The sequence below is a fragment of the Felis catus genome, chromosome A1, assembly GCF_018350175.1.
Source record: "Felis catus isolate Fca126 chromosome A1, F.catus_Fca126_mat1.0, whole genome shotgun sequence".
Lineage (NCBI taxonomy): Eukaryota > Metazoa > Chordata > Mammalia > Carnivora > Felidae > Felis > Felis catus.
In genome coordinates, this window is record NC_058368.1 from 61,021,879 (window position 1) to 61,049,267 (window position 27,389).

General features: G+C 34.7%; 1 long non-coding RNA gene across 4 annotated transcripts in view; it reads left to right on the forward strand.

Moving 5' to 3' along the window:
* Positions 1–27,389, forward strand: part of LOC123384639 — a 491,342-nt gene that overhangs the window by 185,378 nt on the left and 278,575 nt on the right. Inside the window, exons 3-4 of one of the 4 annotated variants that reach the window (XR_006596068.1) lie at positions 24,934–25,003; positions 25,291–26,896. The exons of the other annotated variants lie outside the window; for them this stretch is intronic. This is a non-coding gene — a long non-coding RNA (uncharacterized LOC123384639). Of the gene's footprint in view, positions 1–24,933; positions 25,004–25,290; positions 26,897–27,389 lie in introns of those variants that run through there. 4 annotated transcript variants of the gene reach the window in all.

The following is a 27,389-nucleotide window of genomic DNA, read 5'->3' on the forward strand; positions in this document are numbered from 1 at the left end:
ATGAGATTCCTCTACATTTAACATTTAGTCTAAGAAATAGCAATAGAATATGTCTATAAATGTCCCTAATGCATATGTACTCTGTGTTGGCATGTATGATCATTTCAAAAACAGGAGTTTATTGTCCTGAAATGTGTATATTTAAGGTCCAAAATATGTGTATGCTCAATGTGTGTTGAGTGAATAAATTCACAATATATTAAAAGGAAAATGTGCATATGTAAGAAATTACAACAATTAATTACACTAACATGAATGTAGTAACTGCATTTATAGTTCAGTTATATGATAAGTGTTCAGATTGGGTCTGGTTGGATCAAACTGAGTCCAGGGTTATTTTCTTCTAGATTATGAAACAAAATTTTTTTCAGCTAAGGTGAGAGCCTATTTTTTAAAACTCATGTCATGTATATTTGTTTAAAAACTGCTTTATTGAACTGTATACAAAAGAACTGCATATGTTTAATGTGTACGATTGGGTGAGTGTTGACTTATGCAAATATCTGTAATACCATTACCATATTCAAGGAATAGACACATCCAATATCTCCCAACGTTTTCTGTGTCATCCCTTATGTTTTTGTGTGTGTGGCAGAATGCTTAACATGAGATCTACGGTCTTAACTTTTGAAATGCACAATACCATATTCACTAAAGGCACTGTGTTGTAGAGCAGTTCTCTAGAACTTAGAATAACTGAATCTAGAATAACTGAAACTTTATGTCCATTGGATACCTTCCTATTTCCTTCAGCCCCTGACAATAACTGTTCTTTTTTCTAATTTTATTAATTTAATCAGATACTATATGTGAGTGGAATCCTTATAGTATTTGTCTGTGGTTGGCTTTTTTTCCCTAGCATAGTGTCCTCCAGGTTCACCTTATTACAAATGGCAGCATTTCATTCTTTTTTGAAGGCTGAATAATAACCCACTGTGTGTTGACACCCCATTTTCTATATCCATTCATCTGTCAATAGATAGTTTGTTTTCATAACTTGGGTATTGTGAACATGCTTGTATGCACTTCAGCTATATCTTCAAGATGCTGATTTTGTTTTCTTCAGTTATTGATGGAACTGGAATTGCTGCGTTATATGATGTTTCTATTTTAATTTTTGAGGAATCTCCATACTGTTTTCTGTAATGGCTGTACCAATTTACATTTCCACCAGCAGTGTAGCAGGGGCCTCTTCACATCCTCATCAGCAATTGATACCTGTGTCTTTTTGATAAAAACCATCCATCCTAATAGATGTGATATTTCACTGTGCATTTCCTTGATAACTAGTGATGGCGAGCACCTTTCATGTACCTATTGACCATGTGTATGTCTTTTTTGGGAAAATATTCAGGTTCTTTGCCCATTTTTAGATTATTTTTTTAAATTTTTAAACTTTTTTTAATTTTATTTTTTTAATTTGTATCCAAATTAGCGTATAGTGCAACAACAATTTCAGGAATAGATTCTTTAATGCCCCTTACCCATTTAGCCAACCCCCTTCCACAATCCCTCCAGCAACCCTGTTCTCCATATTTAAGAGTCTCTTAGGTTTTGTCTCCCTCTCTGTTTTTATATTATTTTTGCTTTCCTTCCCTTATGTTCATCTGTTTTGTCTCTTAAAGTCCTCATACGAGTGACATCATATGATACTTGTCTTTCTCTAATTTCACTTAGCATAATGCCCTCTAGTTCCATCCACGTAGTTGAAAATGGCAAGATTTCATTCTTTTTGTTTGCCAAGTAATAATATTCCATTTGTGTGTGTGTGTGTGTGTGCGCGCGCACACACACACTCTTTATCCATTCATCCATTGATGGACATTTGGGATCTTTCCATATTTTGGCTATTGTTGATAGTGCTGCTATAAACATTGGGGTGCATGTGCCCATTTGAAACAGCATACCTGTATCTCTTGGATAAATTTTGCTATTGAGTTGTATGTTATATATTTTGGAAATTAAGTCCTAATCAAATACATGGGTTGTGAATGTTTTCTCCTATTTATAGGTAACCTTTCATTCTGTGGATTATTTCCTTTGGTGTACAGAAACTTAGTTTGATCATCCCACTTGTCTATTTTTGCTTTTGTTTCTTATGATTTGGAGGTCATATCCTAGAAATTGATATGAATAAAGTCAAGAAGATTTCCCCTTATATTTTGTTCTAGGAGTTTTACAGCTTCTGACCTTATGTTTAAATCTTTGATTTTTAGTTGCTTTATGTGCATGCTTTATGTGCATGGTCCAGCTTCATTTTTTTTTTTTTTTGGCATATGGATGTGTAATTTTCCTAGTAGTGTTTGTTGAAGAGATATCTTTCTGTCATTGTGTATTCTTGAAATACTTGTCAAAGGATTAGTTGACTGTATATGTGGGTTTATTTCCAGACTCTTTATTCCATTCTACTGGTATACGGGTCTGTCCTTTATGCCGGTATCCTACAATATTAATTACTGCAGCCTTGTAATACATATTGAAATCAGGAAGTGGGGTACTTCCTGATTTGCTCTTCTTTCTCAATATTGCTTTACCTGTTCTTAATCTTTTGTGGTTTCATATGAATTTTCAGATTGCCTTTCCATTTCTTAAATTTATTTTTAATGTTTATTCATTTCTGAGAGACCATGCATGAGCATGGGTGAGACAGAGAGGAACATACAGAATCTGAAGCAGGCTCCAGACTCTGAGCTGTCAGCATAGAACCCACAAACCATGAGATTGTGACCTGAGCTGAAGTTGGATGCTTAACCAACTGAGCCACTGAGGCACCCTTGTTTTTCCATTTCTGTACAACGTGGCATATGGATTTTGATGGAGATAGCATGAATTTGTTGATCACTTTGAACAGTATGGAAATATTTAATAATTATTCCAGTGCATGAACACAAGATGTCTGTGTGCTTTAATTTCATCTATTGTTTTGTAGTTTTTAACGTATAAGTGTCTGATCTCCTTCATTAGGTTTATTCTTAAGTACTTTATTGTTTTAGATGTTATTTTAAATGGGATTTTTTTTGATGGATTGTTGTTAGTGTATAGAAATCAACTGCTTTTTATATGTTGATTTTCTATCCAGCAACTTTATTAAATTTATTCTAACCATTTTTTTTGGTAAAATCTTTAAGGTTTTCTACATACAGGATCCTGCCATCTGTAAACAGATAATTTTTCTTCTTCCTTTTCCATTTGGATTCTTTTTATTTCTTTTTCTTGCCTAATTGCTCTAGTAAGGACTTCCAGTATCCATTATCCACAGTTCACTATGATGTAGTTGTGGGTTTTTATTATGTTGGGATAAGTTCCTTCTATACTTAGTTTTTTGAGTATTTTTATCATGAACAAGTACTGAGTTTTGTCAAATGCTTATTCTGTATTTTATATCATGTGATTTTTCCCCCTTCATTTTGTTAATATGTGTCACAGTTATGGATTTGCATATGTTGAACCATTCTTGCATCCTAGAGGTAATTCCAGTTTTTAAATTACAGAGATTAAAATTTTAGGTTTAAATGTGAATTTTGTTATATAATGCACTTATAAAGAGTTTATGTAAGATCCACATAGTTTACAACAAGCATAAATAGGTAGTGATTGAAGATTGTATGTTGAAATGGGGTAAGGAAACCAATGATAAAACAAACACTTTCCTTTATGGATAGGATTCAGTGGTGGTCCCAGTGTTTGTGCTAATGTAAATGAAAATCTCCAAGGAATACTTTAGTATGGTCTTAGGTAGATAAGTGCCAGAAAAAGAAAGGTAACCAAAAGAAATAGACTCTTCGCTCCTAAAGAAAAGATGCAACACTTATAGTTTCTGAGAATGTGTCAAAATACATTTTGTGTATAAAAATATGTGTGTACTTTTATGATTTTAGTTTTAAATTTTGTTTTATCCCATTCCTCCATCATTTACTTTATTTAAAATCATAATACCAAATAGGATAACATCTTGAGAATTCTCTTGCATTTTATAATATAAAAGAAAACTAACAAGATGATTGAGTTTTTTTTGCAAGAATAGAAGTTTTACATAACTATCAATTTGAGAAAAAATGGAAACATTGAAAATAATCATCCAGTTTCATTAACGGATAAGAAAAAACACATGTCATAATACATTTGTCAGATGGACTATTTCAGTGACAGCACAGAATTTTTTGGTAAAGAAGCTTCATTATTTGGAAGAATTCTCACCCTACTATGAGAATGGAAAAGGAAAAAGTACAATGTGTAAATTATCCCATTAGTTAAGATATATGTTCAGGAGACACATTTGCTTCAGTAATTCCAGATTCATTTTTTGCCACTTTCTCCTAACATATAATTAGGAGAAATATACCACATAGAAATCTGGGACATGTAATGAAGCCATATATTATTTTTAATTACACATTTAGATAAACATAATAGCTAATGTCACTTTAGACTACATTAAATTTTTCTTTTTTTTTCCACTTTGTATTGGCAATATTTTAACTGCCTTGATTATGCACCTGATACCTCCTCCTTTATCACTGTCAAGAACATATATCATAAATAATAAATATATTTTCCAATTACAGTTATGTGCTTACTATTCATTAAAAGTGTATTGGCCTGGATAGTACAAATATAACAGGCTAAATTTATCATTCTTAAATGAAAACAATCACCACTAGAAGATAGGAAGATACAGAAAATGATTTAGAGGTATACAGAATAGTTCACCTCAAATTTATATGACTCTGACTTTGGTTTTATAGAAAATGGTTTGTTTTCCATATCATTTTAATTAGTTGCATTATGCTATCAAGTGGCACTGTGTTGGTGGTTGACAAATATGTAAATATGAAGTGGCTTCAAGAACATTCAATTATTTCTTTAGTTAATATTTTTAAGCTGTCTACCTGTCAGAGAATTAAGCTTCCTCAAAATGTAACCCATAAGATGCATGCACAAATGACTGGCTTTTCAAATCTTAGGCAATCTATATAATGCTATCATAATATGCTGTTGTTTAGACAGCCCCCTCTCCAGGAAAATAGTGTCCCTGTATTCATCACTTAAAATGACATACTTCTTTGAATATTTATAATAATCATAAATCAAAAGGTCTGTGTTAAGGATGAATAACATATAAATGACAGCATATATATGCATATGTAACTATTGAAAGTCATATTTCCTCCATTAATATCTGACTTAGAATATTTTGCAAAAACTCAGACATCATTAAGAAGCGAGTGGAAACATCAACTCAGTGGCAGCTGTTATAATTTATGCATGATCTAGTGCACCAGGGAGATACCATCTCTAAAATTAGTAAAACACTAAACCACATTGTGGTCAAAATTTTTATTGCACTGTAGTCTCCTCTTATCTGCAGAGAATGGATTCCAAGACCCTTAGCAGGTGCTTAAAACCAGGGGTAGTACCATATGTATCATATGTATTGCATTTTTTTCCTATGCAGACATATATGTATGATAAAGTTTAATTTATAGATTAGGCACAGTAAGGGGTTAGCAATAATGAAATAGGACAATTTATAACAGTATACTGTAATAAAAGTTATGTGACTATGGTCTCAAATCTTCCTGTACTGTACTCACCCTTCTTGTAGTGATGTGAGAGGATAAGATGCTTATTGAGGGGCATTTCTGAGAGGTGCCTGGATGGTTCTGTCAGTTAAGTGTCTGACTTTGGCTCAGGTCACGATCTCCTGGTTTGGGAGTTCCAGCCCTGCATCAGGCTCTGGGCTGACTGCAAGGAGCCTGCTTGGGATTCTTTCCCTCCCTTTTTCTCTCTTCGTCTCTCTCTGCCTCTCTCTCTCTCTCTCTCTCTCTGCCTCTCTCTCTCTCTCTCTCTCTGCCTCTCTCTCTCTCTCTCTCTCTCTCTCTCTCATCAAAAAATGCCTATGTGTTGAGATGAAATGAGGTGACATAGGCACTGTGTCATAGTGTTAGGCTGCTGTTGACCTTCTGACAATTTGTCAGGAGGATCATCTGCTTAAGGACCATGATTGACAGTCACTGAAACATTGGAAACATAACTGCAGATAAAGGGGGATTGGTGTATTCGCTAATTATAATTTTGAAAAATTATTGCATTTCCCTAATGAAATTAAGCAGAGACTGAGAAAAGCTGTATTTAAATTGGTGAATCTAAAATTTTGGTTATGTGAGAAGCATTGAGGATCTTATTAAAGATGCATACATACCTGGATATTAGAATTAATGATGTCTGGAATAAGACTGGCCTTCTCAATTTTTATAAATATATTCTATAAATATATAAGTAACAATGTATTTACAAGCCATCTGTGTAATACTCCAATGCAACAAATGAAACTTTACTAATAAACTGAAATCATTTGTATAACAATGATTATTTGCTCTTGGGTATTTCCCTTCTGTTTTCTCAGGGGTAACCACACTCCTCAATCCATGGTAACAAAGATAGTAAAGTATTAAAAGTCTTCTAGATGTAAACTATATTAGACCAAAAGGAAATAGAACAAAGTTATAGCTTTGTAGTATTTTCTGTCTAACTCTACAGACAGAGAACAATTTCCCCATAAGCAGAGAAATTACAAACCTACATAGGAGGTTGCTCCTTACATACACCTTGATCTCTCCACTCTGATCCAGGTAATACTTGTTCCTCTGGATTAACAGTGTAAATAACTCTCAGAAGCTATTACTTCAAGAATAGGATGAGTCATTTACATTTTTATGTTCATTAGTGTAGCTTGCTGGATTTTAAATTCCAAATAATTTTGAATTATTTCAATAATTTCAAATAATTTTGAAGCTTAAGTGCTAACTAAAGAGCATTCTGGCTGGATGGCATAGAGGGAAACTTCTTTTACTTTCAGGGCAGCAGAAAATGTGTCCTCAGAGAAAGGAGGAAAGAGGAATATTCAGAGAGTTGGGGGAGAAACAGTAAAGGTAATCTTTAACATGCTGACATTCTAACATGAAAATTACGACAGTATTTTTCGTCTGCATGGATAAGGAAGGATAGTCTACATACAAGCCATTGGAAAGATGCCCAGCATGTGGTTAGGTGGCCTTAGTGGCTTGGGAGACCTAATCTTTTCAAAGCAATGACCTACTGCATTTATTTTATTCCACAACAAATTTGTAAAAATCTTTACCCTCTGAAAAATGAAGGATGCAAACGACCTTGTGCAATTATTTAGATTGTTCTTCTAAATGTATCTGTTCCTAAGGGTTTGACTGAACATACACCACTAAAAGCTGAGACTCTGCTGACAGAGACTTGAGTCCGTCGCTGCCGCTTCAGACCATCGGTGTTACCAATCATATATTCTGACCAGGTCTTTGAAAGCCTATATATTTGAGGTTAGGCTATAGATTAGGAATGGTTTCACACCAGCGATGTTCAAAACTACTTTTATATAGCTTAATTTATATTCTCCCATAGTTACAAAGACCAACCAAAATGGATTTTGAAAATGTAGAGCTAATTTTATTTTATTTATTTTTAAATGTTTGTTTTTAAGACAGACTGCGAGTGGGGGAGGGGCAGAGAGAGAGAGAGGGTGAAAGGCTTCAGGCTCTGAGCTATCAGCACAGAGCCCATTGGGGGGCTTAAACTCACAAACCATGAGATCATGACCTGAGCCGAAATTGGACTCCCAACCAAGCCACCCGGGTGCCCATGTAGAGCTAATTGCAAATGGTGTAATGGCATTTTATGGTCCAAAGTACTTCTGGATGTGCTTCATTTTGGGGTTGTTCTTGTAGTAAAGCCACACATACTGGCAGAAATTGTACCTGCAAGGCAAATAATACAAAGGATTAATCATGCAAACACACACAGATATTCAGGACTGCAATGATTAGTTTACCCATGTATCTCAAAAATGCTTCAATTTCATTTTAACCAGAAAAAAACCATAAAATGGAGTTTATGATCACAAAAGATTATTGATGAGTAAAAACAGATAAATTTGTCCTACTGGCAGTGTAGGATATAGAGGTGCTCTTACTATTATATGCCATCCTATCAAGTTTTGGGCAGATATCTTTCTGTATTTTAGTTACTATAATTAATAAAATAACAAATGTATGTGCTCTTCTAAATATGGTCTAGGTGGATTTTATAACGAATGACAACAGGTTGGGGAAAAAACAGCTAAGGCAGATAGAGGAGCATAGTACTTTTTTTTTTTTTTTTTTTAAGGAGGGTGTGCATAAATTTACCAAAGGGAGAAAAATAATTTAGTGTAAAAGTTTATTTTTCAGGAGAAAAATAATTTAGCATTAAAGGTTATGCCACACAAAAGTAAAAAAGTTGAATAGGGGATATATGCCATGAGAGACAGCATTTATCAGTGTAGAAAAATTTAGAGTGCGAATTGGAGGCACAGTGTTGACTGTCACTTAAATACTTGGATGTTAGGGCTTCTCAGATGTAATTAAGCTGAGGTAGAAAGGGTCTTTGCTATGTGAATGAAGGCAAATGAATTTGGTGGGTAAGAGATAAATAGTAAATACACTATGCTTTTGAACCTAGATATTCTATTTTCCATTATTTGATATGAAGTAATAACTAAGATTATTGTACCAAGTGTCATAGTTAATTTTACATGTATTAGCTATTACATGATTTGCCTGGATATCTTTATAGGTAAATTTGCTACTTGGAGATTTCTTGGGGAAGAATGAATTATTTCCTCATCTTTACAGCCTTAGTAAGCTGTTACTATTATGTATTATATATTAGCATAATCATTTAATAAGTTTGACGTAGGTACTGGTCTGGGAACCCTGTGGTATTAAGAACTGGTTCTTTTTCTGTTTTGTTCCTGACACAATGTTTGTGGTATGTTCAAGTTCTGCCAATAATATCACTTTGGAGGCGCCTGGGTGGCTCAGTCAGTTAAGCATCTGACTTCGGCTCAGGTCATGATCTCACAGTTTGTGAGTTTGAGCCCCAAGTTGGGCTCTGTGCTGACAGTTCAGAGCCTGGAGCCCACCTTAGATTCTGTGTCTCCCTCTCTCTCTGCCCTTCCTCTGTTCATGCTCTGTCTCTCTCTCTCAAAAATAAACATTAAAAATTTGTTTTAAATCACTTTGGCATATTAATTTTCTATTTTCTATAAAGAGTTGAATCTTAAACTTCTAGGTCTACCTACCCTCTATAACAGTTCTATTTTGAAGGAAGATTCCAAATTTTCACACATACCAAAGTTTCAGAGTATGAGGGGAATTCATCAAGAATTTCTTTAACTTTTGCAAGTGTCTCTTCTGAGTGGTTTCATACTACCCCAGTTTTTGGGTTTTTTTGTTTTTGTTTTTTAATTTGTCACACATATTGCTGAGCACTTTAAAAAATTAAAATTTTTGTGTTAATATATATAATGTAATTTGCATAAAAGGCCAAAAATAACTTTAGGAAATGTATTTATTTCCGATTTTGATATATGAATCATTTTAGAACTAGAAAAGTATAATTATATACAACATAAGATGATATATGATCTAGTAGTGAACAGACTCTAAGTCACTTAAAAATATTTAAGTAAAATCAAATAGTATTTGTCTTCTTGACTTATTTTACCCAGCACGATACCCTCTAGGTCTGTCCATTGTTGCAAATGGCAAGATTCATCCTGTTTATGACTAATATATATATATATATACACACACACACACACACACACACACCGCATCGTCTTTATTCAGCTATTTATGGACACTTGAGTTGCCTTCCATGTCTTGGTTATTGTAAATACTACAGTGAACAAAGTGATGCATATGTATTTTTTGAATTAGTGCTTTTGTTTTCTTTGGATAAATATCCAGAAGTGAAATTACTGGATCATACAGTAATTTTATTTTTTAATTTGAGGAACCTCCGTATTTTCCACAGATGTTGCTCCAATTTTTATTCCCACCAACAGTGTTCGAGGGTTCACTTTTCTTCACATGGTCACCAACAGTTGCTTTTTGTTGTCTTTTTGATACTAGCCAATCTGGTGTGAGGTGATAACTCTTTGTGTTTTGATTTGCATTTCCCTGATGATTAGTGATGTTAAGCAGCTTTTCATGTGTCCATTGTCCATCTGAGTTCATGTTTTGATATGTTCATAAAGGCACACATTTAGGTGAAATGATTTAGTATTATTTAATCTCAGTTTATAAAATTAAGCTCATGAATGTACATTCTACCTAAAATAACTGTATATGCAGATGATAGAATTGAGAATGTATCACTTGAATTTTGATTAATGTATTTGGATCAATTCTATCATTTTTTATCACAGTATCTCCCTGTTACCTCAGTGCCCCAAAACGTCAATCACATGTTTTATCATTGAGACTAATCCAGATTTTGTTTGTAAAAAAAACAAAAAACAAAAAACAAAACAATTATAGCAACATACTAGGTCTCAAACATCTAAAAGCTGAGAGAGTTAGAATCCAGGTAAGTGATAAAATTTTGTTGTACCAAAAAAAAGAAAAAATATTCCCAGTGATTTTTTATAATCCAACCTTTTTTTTTATTTTTTTTTCGACGTTTATTTATTTTTCGGACAGAGAGAGACAGAGCATGAACGGGGAAGGGGCAGAGAGAGAGGGAGACACAGAATCGGAAACAGCCTCCAGGCTCTGAGCCATCAGCCCAGAGCCCGACGCAGGGCTCCGACTCACTGACCACGAGATCGTGACCTGGCTGAAGTCGGACGCTTAACCGACTGCGCCACCCAGGTGCCCCTATAATCCAACCTTTAAAACAAAATTTCACATTATCTACCCACCCAAAATTTTCTCGTAAGAATAAAGTGCTAGTAATAATTTCTAAAGATTTATTTAGATTATTGTCTTTATTTTAGCCTACATGATGATTGATGAGCAAACTTTATTGGAGTGATTCATCAGTTTAAGCATCCCTTTTCAGCATTACTCAAAAGGACCTTGATTGCTGATACCTCAAGAATATAAACCATATTCTTCATCTCCAAGTATCTTGCTAGTGTCTTATTTAGAAAATGAATCAGTTTGACTTTTAGATTCTGTAAATGGTATACAAAATTTGCATATAGAATGACAAACTAGTGTTGTAAGCAAAGCATTAGGAATTTTATCAAAAATTCTACAATTTTGAAAGTTTAATCATGTCACATGAATGGACATTAATGGAAAGTTAGATGTATTTTTTTTACCATAACATCACATAAGTTTACTTCAGATATAACCCCAATATTAAGTCAAAATATTAAGTCAAAGTCTTAATATTAAGTCAAAGTCTTAATCAAAAGCCTCTTTATGAAATATGTTTTACATGTTTTTCTATTCACATATCATAAATATAGATACACGCATCTGAATCATCTTGGAGGGAAATATCAGTGACCAAGTGAACAGTGCCAACGTGGGGGCTTTTTCACTTAGGAGCTTCTTGCTATGACTTTACACGATCTATAAGTCGGGATTTCTAACACTCAAATTGAATTTTTTATAAAGAAATTAGTGTGAATAGTTCCTTGTTTATTAAAAAAAATACTTGCTTTCTATTTGAAAATGATTAAAACAATTATCTGAATGCAAGCGTCATGGGAAGAATTATTTTTCTGTCATTCTTTCCATTCACTGGCATGTTCTTAGCCTTCATCTGTTTGTGACACATAGAATTTGCCCAGTATTTACTGAAGAAATAAATACACATTGTGATATTTGATAAAATATTTTTACATTTTTCTGTTAATAAAAGGAATAGCATAACCATTTTCAAGGATTAAAGTGATTTTTTTTAATGTTAATTTTTGAGAGAGAGTGCGAACAGGGGAGGGGCAGAGGGAGAGGGAGACACAGAATCTGAAGCAGGCTCTGTGTTGTCTGTGCAGACATGGGGTTTCAAACTCATGAGAGTTCATGACCTAAGCTGAAGTCAGAAGCTTAACCAAATGAGCCACCCAAGAGTCCCTAAAGTGCTGTTAATTATCCTCTGATACTAAATACCCTTTTGGGATATCAAGCTTTAAATCAACAACAAATGTTTATTGACTACTTGATGTGTGCCAGTACTGTGTTATCATATGATAAGCAGGTCAAGTTTTTGTATGTTAGAGTTGCTACACATGCTTACATATTGCAATGCTGGTAAAACCCACCTTACCTTATGTGTAAATAAGCCCTCATAACTGAAGTCTTTTCCTTCAAAAATGTTTGTAGGGAAATGTGGGGATTTGTTCATGCTGTTTTCTTTGCCTGAAATATAAAAATGCATCCAAAATTTGTTGTGCAAACTGTTACATAGGGTGTAAGTATTAGTTTTTTGTTGTTTTCAACCTAGAAAACTGTACCCTGTTCCCATGGATCAGTTGGATATGGTAGTGTCTTCTAAGAACATCCCTTTAATGTCTGTTTCATGTAATCACTGCCTAGCTTGTGTTTAGTGAGTGATACACTCTCTTCATCGCAGAGGGCTTAGACGGTCATCTACTTCATTGGCAGGGGAGATTTTCCAGTCCTGTATTTCTTGCTGTCTAATATATCCTCAGGAGCACACAAAAAAATACATAAGTCTTTGTAATAAAGCTAACTTGGGGCTTTTTAAAGATAAAATTGTATCCATTCACTGAGAAATACAGGTTATTGCCTCTGTCACAAAATCTGTAAGAATGATGACAAAAAAAAAAAAAATCAGGACTAAGCTAACTGGTGGTATTTTTATCAAGCATTCGTATCATTTATCAGTGGGCCTCTAAATCCATGTCAGCACAGATTTTAGGAAAAGCCCTAGGTGATGTCAGGATTTATTGGCAAGTACACAGCTAGCACAGCTGGAATTCTCAAATGACCCAGAGTCTGTAGAACCACCAGCTTCCTGGCTTGCAAATTCAAACAATTCGGGTCAACAAGGATGCTACGTATGAGTATGAGACCATGTGCAGACATTTTAATCTTGTAACATTAAGGCATCATCATGATGTATGTCTAATTTGGCAGAGTTTAACCTACAGCTAGATTAAAAAACAGCAAAAACCTTGGACATTTGAAATTAATTTCTCACACCCAAATAATACATAAAAACAGAAAATGTACTCTGAGTTAGAGGTGGGCATGCCAAAATAATCAGGAAATATTACTTCTGTTTGCTCATATAAAAAAAAACTCACACCACAAATATGATTATCTACAATAGAATGTTTTAACTCAAGAAACCTAAGTTTGGGGTTCTGGAAAGAGAATTTGGGTCATCAAAATAAAACAAAAACAAAAATTTAGTTTCTCAGTTGCCTTTAACAATTTTTTTCTTTCTTGAGACAGTTGTAGTTTTCAATAAAAAAGACTATTTAACATTTAACACTTTATAACAATCCTTTGGGAAACTTTCAGTATTTTCAAAAGGACCCTTTTGTTAAGTGAAGACACCCGAGATTGCACAAATGCAATGTTGGCACTTTAGGCCTGTTTGGAAGGATCTTTTCATTGGATATTTTGCAGTTCACTTGACTGAATGGAAGAGGAGCGTGTATTATGGAGAAAGGGCAGTGAGGCTACCAAGATGGTTCAAATATTGCTGTTTTCCAGAAACTCAAACATAGTTGGGGACTTTGCAATCCAATAAATATGGCAAGAACTGTACAAACTTTGCAAGCCTAATTTTTATAGAGATGAGAAAGAGATTAAGAAAAGCAAATTTGAGGTAATGAGTTTGAATTGTGTCTCACATATTGATAAGACCCTTAAAAGCAATACTGGCTACGTTTTAAAGTTCTAAATGAGGTTTGGAGGAGAGAGAATGAAGAGGAATTATAAGAATAGTAAATTGATCAGCTTGATAGATACGTTGGAAGAATGGGGTATGTGTAACAAAACTTCAGAATCATAGTTCCTTAGGGACTGTTTGGGTATTTACATATTCTAGTACTAATATTATTATTTAAGACAATCCTAGGAACATAAAACCAGGTGTGGTTGGTGTATTAAAGATAATATACTCCTATACTCTTTCTATTTTGGAATTTCTAGTTTCTGTAGGCCTCCTGATCTTTCACAGTAGGTACTGTGGAGAGACTGTCTCTGTAGGAAATCCTGGAAGTTTCAGAGCAAGGATTTCTCTTACAATACTCAAAAAGAAACGAAGTTGAAGGTTTTAAATGTGGTTTGTCCTTGTACAGCTAGAGATAATGACCTTGCTTATGAAAAACATAATAAGTTATGAGAACTTTGTACCCATTTCTATTTTTTAAATCAAGACTGTAAAAAGAAAATCAAGATGGTATATTTCAGTGTATTAAATACAAAATATACTCAAAAGTGAAACATTAAATTCAGTGTTGCTTTACTTTTTGTACAATAAGTGTATAATAAAAATAACAAACTGAGGGGCGCCTGGGTGGCTCAGTCGGTTAAGCGTCCAACTTCAGCTCAGGTCACGATCTCGTGGTCCGTGAGTTCGAGCCCCGCGTTGGGCTCTGGGCTAATAATGGCTCAGAGCCTGGAGCCTGCTTCAGATTCTGTGTCTACCTGTCTCTCTCTGCCCCTCCCCCTCTCATGCTCTGTCTCTCTCTGTCTCAAAAATAAATAAACGTTAAAAAACTAAAAAGGTGAAAAGCACCTCTCTGTTTTTGAGAAAATTAAATTTTTAATTTTTCATACAGCAAATTTTATATCTGGCTGATATTTTCTTTTTTGTTGTCTTTTTTTTTTTACTCACACTGTCAAAATTAGCTTTTACATATGATTTTAATGAGATAGAGCTTTATTTCTGATAATTGAAATGAACAGTTTTAGATTGCATATACCAGTGAAATGGAAAAATATTTATATGATACTTCATGTAAGCCCATCACAACAACATGCATGCCATATTGATTTATATAAAGCAATACATTCAAAGCAATATGGAATTCAACTTGACCTGTGGATCTATTCAAAGCACAGTGACTACCTTAATTTCCTGATTTGTGGTGGTCATCTTTATAAAATTTTGTTTGTTGGGTTTGTTCTTACATTCGGTATTCAAGCCATTGATTGCAGTTGTTTTTCACACATAGGCCCATTTGTGTAAATATTTTCATTTACTTTTGGCCTTTTGCCACTTTCACTGAAGTACTTGTATTTTATAAAGTTCTTATTAAATACTAAATGAAAATGTCTTATAAATTGAGTCCTAAGAAAACTATTAGTAGCTGATATAAAATTCCTATCCATAGGCATTGCAAAACATGACCACAGACTGAAGAAGGGAAAAAACATCAGTACAAGAAAGGCTAGCCTTTATATTGTGTGTAGGTCAGAACTGCAAGCAAGTTTTAGAGATGGTAGGAAAGGTTGAAAATGCATGTATGGTGAGAGTTATCAGTATTTTTCTCTCTGAAAAATCCTAGGTAAATTATGCTATAAAAAAAATCTAAGTACACAGAGAAGTTACGGACGGTTCATTTTTCTTCCTAACACAGATGAAAAGTACAGAAGTTGTTCGTGTATGTGTGTGTGTGTGTATTCTACTACATTCATACTTATTGTAAAAATACTTTCGGGGGCTCCTATGGACCAGAAAGGTGGCATTAGTAACTGGTATGCAATCTATTTTCCTTGCTCTCATAATTCTCATGAAGAAAAAAAAAAATCAGTGATGTGGTCAGACCTCCTTGTAAAGAAGCTAATCTTACCTCCTGATGTTGTTTACTAGCAGAAACAATGTGGAATTTTTATCAAATACTTTTAACAGGGTATACCTTGTCTGTTTAAATGGTTTATAAACCTCAACATTATGGATGTATAGGGCATAGGCTGCTAGAAAATGTCAGTGACAGCTTATAATTATCGCAGTATAAATGAAGATATTGTATGACTAAAATGACCCCATTTGTGTAGGTGATGCCCTGATGTGTCTTTGGGAGCTTGTATATTAAATTTGAATAAGAGCTTGCTCTAATATGGGAAGAAATTATCTGAAAAGCTTCAGTATTGGTCTCCAGTGTTGCCAAGTTTGTTAACCTGTGTTTTATGACTGTCTTAATCCTTTGAACTATTAGTAAAACTTTGCTGAGGATAAAAGCTATCCTTTCTGTGAGTTGACCTTTTATCTCAATATATCAAGTTAATTTTTGATTTGCAAATACGTGTTACTTAAAGATGCTAATAGTCTTCAAGTGCTCAAGTAGTTTAGCTATTCAGAAAATACTTATGGCAATTTGTGAAAGTTTAGAGAGAAGTTTTTAAAAAATAATTCCTTGCAATTACCATATAACCCAGGAACTGCATTTCTTGCCATTTATCCCAGAGCATAGTCAATATGCTCACACAGAATCATATACAGTTGACACTTGAATGAAGCAGGGGTTGAGTGTTGACTCTGTGTACAGTTGAAAATCAAAATCTATGTATAACTTTTAACTCCTCCAAAACCCAATAGCATACTGTTGACTAGAAGCCTTATCAGCATAAACTGTTAACACATTTTTGTGTTCTATGCATTATATATTGTATCTTACAATAAAATAAAGAATGTTAAGAATATCATAAAGAGGAAAAAAAAACATCAACAGAACTATACTTCTATTTATTGAAATTCTGTGTAGACGTGGGCTGGATGAGCCAGGCCAGCTGGGACATGAGCTGTGGCAGCGGTGGGCCTGCCCCAGGGATAGTGATGTTCTGCAGCCTGTTGGCCTCAGCAGTAATGGCTTCAAGGTGGAAGCACAGGAAGTGAAGCTCCTTATGTGCCTGGAGGTGTACCTCCAGGTAATGACCATCAGCAGGTGCAGCTACACAAGTGTGCTCGTGTCTGAGAGGCCACAGGGCCAGGGCCCAAGGCCATACCAGTGCAGCCTCATAGCCCATTGTACTGAGGTCTTGCACAGTAAGATTCCTGTTTTCTGGGCACATTCCTCCATTTCAGCCCAGCATTTTTCCTGCCAGCCTGAGCTCCACCAAACAGCCTATGGGCACAAGGGGGCAACTTGAAGCCCTGCCCATTTCCCAGGCCCTTGTGTGTTGTCAACAGCTTTGGTGGGCTTCACTGTTTATGCATAGGGCAGCAGGTGCAACTTCTGCACTAGTTGTCTTTGAACTGGTCTTGTGGAAAGTGGGGTGAGCAGTTATAAATAAATGCCTTCTAGATTTTGCTGTCAACTCTTAAAAAAAAATCTGCATGTAAGTCATCCATGCAGTTCAAACCTATGTTGTTCAAGGGGTCAACTGTACATGCATGTTCATAGCAGCATTCTTTGTAATAGCTCTAAATTGGGAATAGCACAGATATCCCTTCGAGAATAAATGGTTGAACTCTGATACACAAATATACCCACACCTACCCATCCACTCCTTGGAATACTCATCAATAAAATGAACTATAGATTTTTTAAAAACTTTAGGGAATTCTGCATGTAAAAAGCTGTTTCAAAAAGGTTACATGCTGTATGGCTTCACTTATAGAACATTTTTGAAATGATGAAATTTTAGAAAAAGAGAACAGATTAGTGATTGCCAGGGGTTAGTGATGAAGGTCGGGGAAGATTGGAGATCATGGGCATGGCTATCAGCGAATATAAGGGATAAATATGTTGAACTGTTCTTTATCTTGGCTGTGGTAATGGATAAATGAGTCTGTACATTTGGTAAGATTTTTAAAAACTAAATATACCCACATAAACAAATGAAAACAAAATATCAGGATACTAGAGCAGTGATTTTTTATCAATATTAATATCTTCATCATGACATTATGGTTTTGTAGAATGTTGCCATTGAGGGAAAGTGTCAAATGACATGTCATCTCTGTATTGTTACATGTTCATTTGAGCCTGTAATTCTTAGACTTAAAAATTAATTATTCGAACTTAATTCAATTTCAGTTTGATATTTACATTTTTAGCTCAAACTCAATGCTACATAAATATTATTAGAAATATAGGACTTTTTGCTGCAGATTGAATGTTTGCCCCCAAAATTCGTATTTTTTCCAGAGTAAAATATTTTATTCAGCATGGTGTTCTTTTCCCTTCTCCAGTGAGCAATGTATTATAAAGATGACTTCCATTCAACATGGGGAAAAGAAAATTGAATTATAAAGAACAATTTTTTTCAATTTTTTATATAATTTTATGCAATTTTTAAATTAGTTAACATCTAGTTTAGTGTTAGTTTCAGGCATAGAATGATTCATCACTTACATACAGCACCCAGTGTTCATCGTGAGTGCCCTCCTTAATATCCATCACCCATTTAACTCATACCCTGCCCTCCTCCCCTCCAGTAACCCTCATTTTGTCCTCTGTAGTTAAGAGTCTCTCTTATAATTTGCCTCTTTCTCCCCCAATGTGCATAGTCATTTCTTAAATTCCATGTATGAGTGAAATCATATGGTATTTGTCTTTCTCTGACTTATTTCAGTCACCATAATACACTGTAGCTCCACCCATGTTGTTGCAGATGGCAAGATTTTATTCTTTTTGATGGCTGAGTACATTTCTCTCTGTGTACATTCATCAGTCAATGGACATTTGAGCTCTTTCTTCAATTTGGCTGTTGTTGATAATGCTGCTATTAACATTGCAGTGCATGTATCCCTTCAGATCAGTATTCTGTATTCTTTGGGTAAATACCTAGAAGTGTAATTGCTGGATCATAGAGTAGTTCTATTTTCAACTTTTGAGGGGCCTCCAAACTCTTTTCCAGAGTGGCTACACCAGTTTGCATTCCCACCAACAGCGTGAGAGAGTTTCCCTTGCTGTACATCCTCGCCAACACTTGTTTCTTGAGTTGATTTTAACCATTCTGCCAGGTGTGAGGTGGTATCTCATTGTAGTTTTGATTTGTATTTCTCTGACAATGAGTGATGTTGAGCATCTTGTCGTGTGTGTTAGCTATCTGGATGTCTTCTTTAAAGGGAAAAATGTCTATTCATGTCTTCTTCCCATTTCTTAACTGGATTGTTTTTAATTGTTGAGTTTAAGTTCTTTATAGATTTTGGATACTAACCCTTTATCAGATATGTAATTTGGAATTTTCTTCTTCCATTACAAAGGTTGCCTTTTATTTCACTGTGCAGAAGCTTTATACCATGATGAAGTCCTAGTAGTTCATTTTTGTTTTTGTTTCCCTTGCCTCTGGAGACATGTCTAGTAAGAAATTTCTGTGGCTGATGTCAGAGAGATTTCTGCTTATGTTCTCCTCTAGGATTTTGATAGTTTCCTGTCTCACATTTAGGTCTTTCATCCATTTCGAATTTATTTTTACGTACAGTATAAGAAAGTGATCCTGTTTCATTTTTCATGTCGCCATTCAGTTTTCCCAACAGCATTTGTTGCAGAGACCATCTTTTTTCCATTGGATATTCTTCCCTGCTTTGTCAAAGATTAGTTGGCCATATAGTTATGGGTTCATTTCTGGGTTTTCTATTCTGTTTCATTTATCTATGTCTTTCTGTGCAGTACCATACTTTCTGACAATTAAGGCTTTGTAATATAGCTTGAAGTCTGGAATTGTGATGCCTCCAGCTTTTATTTTTCACAATTACTTTGGCTATTCATGGTCTTTTGTAGTTTCAAAATTCATAGGTTAACCTAATCCCTAAAGTGATGGTATTAGGAGATTAGGCTTTTGGTAGATAAGGACGTGAATTTAGAGTCCTTATTAATGGGATGAAGTGCCCTTATCAAAGAGAAATCAGAGGGCTCCTCCATCCTTCTGCCTTGTGAAGACATAGTAAGTAGGTGGCTGTCTATGAACGAGGAAGCATGTGCTCACCAGTTGCAGAATCTGGCAGTGCCTTGATGTTGGAATTCCCAGCCTCCTGAACTGTGAGAAATTTGTTTATGAGCCATCCAGTCTATGGTGTTTTGCTATAGCAACCCAAACAGACTAAGACACCTTGAATAGAAATAGAAAGCTATTTATTTGTACTTATTATAGAAAAGAACTATATATAGAAGATACTATATAATCACATATAAAAACATGTCAACAGAGCAGACACCACTTTGCTCTTATGAAGGCATGATATAGCGGCAGTTTAGAAAGATACTAATGCAACAGAGCAAAGTTTGCTCCAGCATATTAAGCAGGTTGTCCATGGAATGTATTGCCTTTTTAAAGTTACTTCCTCATCAGTAATGCACAAGTGAAAAATATCTGGGTATCTGATGGGAAAGTTGAGAGTCAAAAATTTATTAAGTTTGGGCAAGATAGCACCATGAATTCATGTGACAATTTGAATTGCTTTGATTTTATTCATCATATTGTTTATGAGATACTTCATTAAAGACTTGTTCATTTCCTACCCAATTTCAAGCACTATTCTGGGTGCTGTAATTAAACTGGAGAGCAAAATTAAAGGTCTTGCTTTCCCTGAGTTCACAGTCTAAAGAATTAGACAAACGTGAATTGGTTAAGTACTTGAATAGTGGTCACATTAAAACCAGCTGTCAATTCTAGTAATTGCTATGAAAGTAAAGTAAAAGGTATACTACTGGGGAGCCGGGAAGCTGGTATAATCCTAATTTTCCTTGAAATATTACTAGAGCTGAGGTCTGAACAAATGTTAACTCCTCAGAGAGGAGACATCTTGGGGTAGGACAAGTGACAACTAAAGGAAGAAACAATGCTCAAGGTGCTATGGAGAAAAGATGTGTGAGGCTGGGACATAACAGATAAAGGGTGAGTTTGAAGATGAGAAGTAGCTTGTCTATTTAAACACTTTTTTTCCCCAAATTCCTTAAATTTGGCCTTGAGCATGTTAAAGGGGAACACTTATATTTGGGAAAGGAACTAATGCAAAGGGAAATTATTGTATTTTAATACTAATGCTGTGCCTATGTTGTGGAGGCTAGAAATGAGCAAAAAATGGCTTTCTAATGGATATAATGAGATGAGATTATTCTGCCATTTGAAGTAAATGATAGCTTGGACCAGACAGAAGGAACTGTTTGAGATGTTTTTGATATTGTATATTTTGAAGTTCATGTGTGTTTAAAATGGACATGTCATGGAGTCAGTGGGCAGAGGAAGGAAGATCTGAAGATGACAGGTCTATTTAGGTTTATTATGTTTAGATCTATTTGTTTTCTGGGTTGTGCAGCTTGATTGAGTGGTCTTTGTATTCATTGACCTTTGTGACCATGGAAGAAAAAATAGGATTAGGATGACCTTTAGAATATTTTTGCACAATAGAACACATAAATCTCGAGTACAGATTCAGAGAGGAGACTGCTGACCTTGGCCACAGCTATAGGTAGATAGTCTTTGTAAATGAGTCACCTTCTCTCTGACTTGAGAGAAGAGAGTGGAATTTCAGTTTTGAAGAATGGTACCAATTAGACGCCATGCAAAGATGGAAAAAAAATATGTGTGTGTATACATATATATGTGTGTGTGTGTATATATATACACACATATATATACGTATATATATACACATATATACATATATACATATATATACTTATATACATATATACATACATATACATATACATACATATACATATATATGTATATAAATATATACACACACACACATATATATGGCAATGGCTGGCTAATTTATTATTTGAGCTAAAATAAAATAGACTTTCCAAAGGGGAATCATTATTTGAGAAGAATGTTTTGAATAAAAGAAGCCTGAAGGAAAATAGGTAACATTCTTAACTGAAAATACATGGCTCTAGTATAAGTTTTGTCCTTTAGTTAGACATTGGACTACTCCCGTATTATGAAAGCAAGAAAGAGGGGAAGGGGTGCTTGTATGGCTGCAGGTAAGTTGATGTCACACACAGGTTAAGAGGCAACATCTGATAGTTTGTTTTGTCCACATCAGAGGCAATTTTGTTTAAGACAGAGGAGATGGTACTGATGGAAGAGACATAAATTGTTGGACAGAGTAAGGGAAATTTGTAATTGTTACTCTGAAAGTATCAGCATTCACCAGAGAAATATAACATGATTTTCAGGCCAGATTGACAACCCACTTGAGAATTATGGCTTTTTATTTATTGTGGCAATAATCCACCCTCCTTTTTAAACTTCCATAGCATTGTTAGGGTATCCAGTGGCAGACCTGGAAAAATCAAATTATTGACTTCTTCCAGGATTGAAATTCTCAGAGCTTGTGGCAAATACTACTTGTTAAGCATAATTCTTTTCATGGATACAAAACTGGGTCACTTAACTCCATCCTCCCTTGCAAGTGGACTGACTAGTGGTTGATTTCCAGCCAAAGATATGTGAGTGAAATTAATCTTAGGCATATTCAGGCCTGACACATCAAATATTCCCATCCAGTCTTCTGTGGTCTTCCTTTCATCTGAGTGAAATAAAAATAGCAAGGCAATCTCGAAAGCCGCATGCTATATATGGCAGAGCAACCACCAAACAAGTTCCGTAGAAAACCATGTAAAAGAGAGGTACCCAATGAAACTTACGACAAACCAAGACTTTTCTGTGAGCAGGAAATAAATTTAGGTTAAATAAAAGCAATAGTATTTTTTTTTGTCATAAAACGAGATAGTAAACAGTTTTTGCTTTGTTGGCTAATAAGGTCTCTGTAACAACTATGCAACTGTGTGACTGTTAATGCAAAGGCAGACATAGACAGCACATAAACATTTCTGTGTTCTACAAAACTTTATTTACTAGAACAAGCTATGGGCCAAATCAACTAGAATGTACCGTCATTAGTATTAAATGTTTCTTACCTCGCACTAGCCTGTTCAAGCTAATATACATGTGTTATGAGAACAGGCGCAAGGAGATTTAATGTACTTTAAAGTGTGCTTTTGCAGTTACAGAGCATAGAAATAAAGAGATGAAGAAAGGGGATAATGATGTACTAAATAGTGGAGTCAGAAATGGAACATCACAGTAAAACTGGAGAATCGTGCTAGTGGATGTGATTTAACAGGCAAGCAGGAGTAATTTTCTATTAGTCACATGGAAGTGTGACTTACGAAATTTAATCCAAATAAGGTGGGCATATGTGTGGTAACTGTAACATTTTATTACTCTAGTACATCAATACAAAAAGCCCAGGGTCAATTAAGTTTCAGTATTTATGCAATGACAATGATTTGAATGCCATAGTTACAGATTTATCTCTACACACACGCACACACACAAGTATCCCTTATTGATAGGGTATCAACAGAGACATGAATTCACACATACATTATATACCCTATATGTGTATATATATGTGTGTGTGTGTGTGTGTGTGTATTTACAGAAATAAGATAGAGACACATATAAGCATAAGTAGAGATATGGGTAAAGATGATTGGCCATACAGTCTTTGCTACTTAGTTGCCAAACAGATCATACATTTCAGATTTGCATAATGTGAGTTTCTTAAGTGTAAAAAGTGTTATCCATGAGCATATACTAAAGCAGAATTTAACCATAATTAAATGACCTCTGCATGAAGAAAGGCCATCTCTACAGTACAGTTGACTTCTCTGAAGTAGTCTAGAATAGTGTGATGAGCACATAAGATAATCTATTTTATTATCACTATTACTACAAAAATAGCTTTGAAAGAAAACAGGAAAAAACACGATTTAAATGGTTATAACAAAACAACTTAAATGTAGAATGTTTTGTTTTAGGTTTTCTAATACATGAGGTGATTTATGGCAGATTTAGGACACTTGTAAACAATACTACTTGTTGATGCTACTATATTAGGTCACTGAAAAATAAAGCATCGATTCATATCACCACAAATAAGGTAAACTATTTCCCAGTTTTCCATAAAATAATTCCTCAATAAGTAGCTCATTTGTTATGCACAAATTCCTTTTAGTCAAGTGCATTAACTGATGTTACACTTGATGAGGTGCCAAAACTCTGATTAGCCAAATTACTTAAAATATTTTGCCCAAACAAGAGTGGAATAATCACAGCGTTATTTTTTCGATTACTAAGGAGCCTCATTGCAGTATTTGCTGAGATTTGTGATGCAATAAAAGTATTTAGTTCTTAGGGTATAAACTAAATATTTGGATTGAAACATGACTTCAGGTGGAATGATAGCATCTGTAGTGGGGGTTCTCACAGTTATCTTCTATTGGCTCCCAGCAAATACTGGCCAGTGATGATATCAAGTACAGAAACAGATTGTATCCTTACATTTTCTATTAAGCTTTTTGTTACAAGATAAGACTTCTGTTAAAGCTATTTTTTTCTTTCCTTTTTAAAAAGTTTATTTTTAAGAGAGTGCGAACAAGTGGGGGAGGGGCAGAGAGAGGGAGACAGAATCTGAAGCAGGCTCCAGGCTCTGAGCTGTCAGCACAGAGTCTGACACAGGGCTTGAACTCAGGAGCCATGAGACAATGACCTGAGCCAAAAAGTCAGATGCTTAACTGAGCCACCCAGATGCAATTTTTTTCTTAGAGAATTCAAATTATTGACACTTGATACGTCTTGTTTGAAAGGTCATTTACACATAGTTTAAATGTAACTGAACATTAAGCATCTTTTGGCTTTCTACTGAAAGACTAAGGGACAACTAGGATTTAAATTACTGTTTCCCATTCACTTTGAGTAACAAAGCACTTTTCACCTTGGAGAAATTAACATTTGTGGTATCCAGATTGTATAGTTAGTTGAAGTCACTGGATGGAGTGAAAGTTGAGGTAGAATAAGCTTTGCTGTTAAAGGGAGGGAGAGGGGCACCTGGGTGGTGCAGTCGGTTAAGCGTCCGACTTCAGCCAGGTCACGATCTCGTGGTCCGTGAGTTCGAGCCCCGCGTCAGGCTCTGGGCTGATGGCTCGGAGCCTGGAGCCTGTTTCCGATTCTGTGTCTCCCTCTCTCTCTGCCCCTCCCCTGTTCATGCTCTGTCTCTCTCTGTCCCAAAAATAAAAACGTTGAAAAAAAAAAATTTTTTTTTAAAGGGAGGGAGAAAGAGAAAAAAAAAAAGCAGGGCATGAACTGCCACCAGACAACAATTTTTATTTGCCTTTTCACACAGCTAGTATCCAGGATGCATGTGCCAGGCTTTTCATCCTACGTACACATTGCTCAATGGCTTTATTTTTCAGGTAAATACTATATATATATAGTATTTTAAAATATGTTTTAAATATACATATTTATTTATGAATATATAAATATATACATAGTATTTTTAAATATATATATGAATTTTTTTGTACCTGAGTTTATGCCTCTTGTTAAGCACTGGTTGGAGATTTATGTAAGACGGTATAGGTTTAAACTGTCTCCTTGTATTTCACTGACTTTGTTTAACTGTTTTTGTGACCATTATATGTTGGATTTAAGAAGAGAGGAAGACATGCATTGATTACTTTTTTTTTTTTTTTTTAAGGAATTCAGGTGTGGTCATGGAGTCAACTGGCTATAGAACTTTGTCAGGAAAAGGGTTTGATTATTAAAACCCATTTCCCAGACTTGCATTCACTTCCACTAATTGGGAAAGGCAAGGGTAGTGTTTCCTTGGATTTTACCTTACACAATATGGGTGGTCCAGAGGAGATTGCCCAAGAATTCTACCCTGAATGAGAGGCAGTAGTCAAAACTTTTCACATCTGGACTAAATTTAGTACTCATAGTAGATTATCAATCTCACAGGTAAAGAGATTTCTATAGTAGGTACTTATTCTTGCTTATACTGTGGCCATCTTGCTCAATTTATGATTAAACCAAAATGTCAGTTGTGGAGAATCTTACCTTACATTTCAGCATCCATGGATGGTTTCTCTACACTTACTCAGATATTCTGACTCTCAAGTGAGAAAATCCAAGGTCTTCACTAGCATTTGATTATTAGTTTTACATAGAGCTAAGAGAAAATCTTCAATAATTAATAGTTATAATGACAAAGGAGAGGGAGTAATCTCTGCCTATTTTCCTCCTTTTTAAAAGTAAGAATGATGTTTGTAGATTGAATTTTGTGCCTAGTTTAAAAAAAAATATTTAAATGTCACATTGCCTAAAACATTAAGCCTGTAATACTTGATTGAAGAACAAATAAAACAATGCATGGGGATTTAGACTGCCTTTTCGGCTGTCATCACTACTTTACAAATGGATTGGTACAGTGAAGATTTTTGTACTTGTCTAATTTATTAAGCTGCTTTAATGCAGAAAATATTATCCTACTGGCCTAGATAGTTGTGGCAGCTTCCAGAAGTCCCAGTTAACCATTAAAAAGCTAAGTACTAGGTATATGTGATTTAGTCTGTATATTAATATGGTTACTTAGAATGGATTCATGGGTTATACCAGCACAGTGACTATATTGACATATATAGTCTGTTTACACTTTCCACATCTACTTACATGGCATGATGTGCATTCATAAGTTAATCAAACCTTTCCTAAAGGGGCTGCCAAAAAGGCACTGCTTTGGAAGGGCAAATGAAAATTTTGGAAAAGCAAAGGCAATATAAGGAAACCAAATTAAATTACTATGTTGAAAATCACAAAAATCTTGAACATTACTTGATTTCTGAAGAATAGGGAGATTTTGGATCAAAAATGTTATGTAGATTATATAACTTATTTAAGGATATCCATTTAAACATTGAGAAAATTAGTATAATATGATTAGAAATCTTAGTCTCCTATCAAGTAGGCAACTCTAGATGAGACTGTCACTCAAATGATACATTTAGATACTTGTAATTCTCTTTTTAGAGAACACTGAGTCTTTAAAAAAAAATTGGCAAGATACTTCCTTCCCTTTGGCAGATAAAACTTTCTATGAATCTGACAGCTTTTCTCTTCCCAAAGGGAAACACATGACTAAGTGATGTTTTTCTCACTTAGTAATAAAAGATTGTGTTTTGAAACTGTGTATTTTAAAGAGAACAATGATTTGTATGGGTTTTTTTTTTTGTTTTGTATATATAATGTTTCTTTTTGAGACCGAGTGGGAGTGGGGGAGGGACATAAAGAGAGGGAGACACAGAATCCCAAGCAGACTTCAGGCTCTGAACTGTCAGCACATAGCCTGATGTGAGGCTCGAACTGAGATTATGACCTGAGCCGAAGTCAGATGCTAAACCAACTGAGCCACCCAAGTGCCCCATGACTGTATGTGTTATATCTCTTATATTCTCTTTTTTAGTCATAACACTATGTACCTTTATCTAATTCTATTGTCTAATCTCTAATATCTACTTTTTTCTGATAATATTTTTATTCATATTGTATATACTGAAGAATAGTCTATTGAACTCCAAGATGTCTAAAATTAGCTGCTTATGTTGAAGGAATTTTATTTCGATTTACAAGGGGCTTCTGCCAAGTCAACACCTTTCATATGACAAATAATTATATACATATAGAAATTTCCCTCTAAAATAATTTGTAGGTATTATTTTCATTCTATATTTAAATACAGATGTGAATGTCACATTATATGTTAACACCTCAGGTTTTACTAATAACTGAATTTGTCTG